Source organism: Branchiostoma floridae, chromosome 3 (assembly GCF_000003815.2).
Source record: "Branchiostoma floridae strain S238N-H82 chromosome 3, Bfl_VNyyK, whole genome shotgun sequence".
In the NCBI taxonomy this organism is placed as follows: Eukaryota; Metazoa; Chordata; class Leptocardii; order Amphioxiformes; family Branchiostomatidae; genus Branchiostoma; species Branchiostoma floridae.
In genome coordinates, this window is record NC_049981.1 from 28,639,535 (window position 1) to 28,641,861 (window position 2,327).

The following is a 2,327-nucleotide window of genomic DNA, read 5'->3' on the forward strand; positions in this document are numbered from 1 at the left end:
GTGCATTTGGACCGATGTCGCTAACCGGGAATCTTGCTTGGTCTCACACAGGAATGCAGCTTCACCCCGCGACCCGAGGTCGAACCGGGAATCTTACTTGGTCTCACACAGGAATGCAGCTTCACCCCGCGACCCGAGGTCGAACCGGGAATCTTACTTGGTCTCACACAGGAATGCAGCTTCACCCCGCGACCCGAGGTCGAACCGGGAATCTTGCTTGGTCTCACACAGGAATGCGGCTTCACCCCGCGACCCGAGGTCGAACCGGGAATCTTGCTTGGTCTCACACAGGAATGCAGCTTCACCCCGCGACCCGAAGTCGGACCGGGAATGGAACCTGGTGTTAAACAACAGTGCACACACACCGGATACCTCCGCTCCGCCAACCTGGAGACAACAAACAAGTTACAAAACATATCTTAAAAATACGTCCAATCTCACTCCAGACACACACCCAGCTCCATACCCCTAGCCTGAAAAGCTGAGCCTGGTCCTGAAGCATGGTGCGCACTTACAGCTAAACTGGTTGTGTCTGGAACCACCAGGACCGACGCAGCGCGCGCCGGAGTCTGACTCTCTGTCGGGGAGGAGCTGCCATTTGGGGTGTGGTAGCGCCTGAGGGCCGGACATCCCTCCCACTCCGACTCGTGTTCGGGCAGGCTGCCGTACCGAGGACCGCTACTGACGCTGTCCAAGGGGCCCGGGCGTCCACCGAAGCCGGAGGTGATCTGCGTCTGACTCCTTACGTGGCGGGGGTACTGAAGCCCGGGGCCTGGCTGCGCCTGACGGCTCGTCTGTTGTACTGTCGTTGTCAGCGTGTAGTCCACTCCAGTCTAAAAAATTGAAACACATCGATAAACAGCTGACCGATTATCAATCATCCAACACACGGTTAAGGTAGACAGGACCCGGAGTGTTATTCACAAACCACGCTCGACCACACCGCCTGGACCTCAAAGGTGGGCGAATTCCACGATAACATGAGAGAATTAGAAACAGGCGCCAGCCACACAAACTCACCTTTCGCTTCCAACCACACAACGAACGAGAATTACTGAAGACGACATATAGGGTACACGCCTAGAAAAACAAAAACAAAAGATACCACTACAAACCGTCGCCATGGGTGGCCAACCGCGCCACCGTGACCACGTCGACTGTGACTCACGTGCGAGGGATGCTTCTTGTAGCGGCTCGGAGACTGTCACTGTCGAGAACACCTCAATTAAACAGCAACAACAGGAGTAGCAGAGTGTCTCTACACACCACGTGCAACACGGCGGATCCTGGTCTATGGCAAAGCTAAAAACTAAAATGCAGAGCTTCAAATGAGAGGCACCCGGACACAGAACAAACCGGAGTAATACACGCAAACTGATTCCTAGGCATCAAGGAGCTTTCATCAACCCCTTTTGGAGCCCACGTCGGGGCAAGTTGGCGCCAAATCCCACGCCGCGACCAGGTGCCACATACCTGCAAACAATGAAATCACAGGGGACAAAACAGGGATGGGAAAACAGATTTAATTCATCTCAAACAGGTGGTAATACTTCCTCTGCTAGGATGAAGAACCGCAAAACTAGCCCTGTAAAACCAGCCGCTGTAAAGGGCTATCAGGCTGAAACACTTGGTGAAAGGAGTCAATTCCTAACCGGGAGAAAACAAAACAAAACAGAAACTGTCAGTTCCCCAAGCACATCATAGAGCTATGAACACCAACACGGCACAAATATTTCTCCCGACATGAAAGCAACTCGAAACAAACCACACAACAGTACTACGGGGAGGCATTGATGTGTCTGAAACCACGTGCGACACGGTCGAAACTGATCGACTCCACGTCGTCCGCTGCTAATCACACTGACCTAGCTGCGGAAAGTAATTAGGTTCTCGTCAGGTTGTCATACACATTTGTTCCATCATCCTGGAAGTCGCCCCTGGAATACCCCAACGACAGCTAATTCTGGAAAGGAAATGTGACAGAATAGCCTCACACCGCACAAAGGAGACTCGCGTGACACGTAAGTGTTTCACTGGCTCACACCTGAAAAAATGCATGTGCTCGTGCTCCGCCTCGCTGCCGGTGGTGCATACCTGCGAACAATGGGACGAAGTGGGGTCATACAGGGAAGGGAAAATAGGCACAACTTGTCTACAACGCTGAGTTTTCTTCTTCAAGAAGGACAAAAATGGAACTGGCTCTGTCACGTCTGCTGTACACATACAAGGCTGTCAGACTGAGCACGTCAGGAAAGTTCTAAACTGTTAATCGGGAGAAAGAAACGTCAATTCCACCCACTAACAAATGCACCACCACAGTAATAATG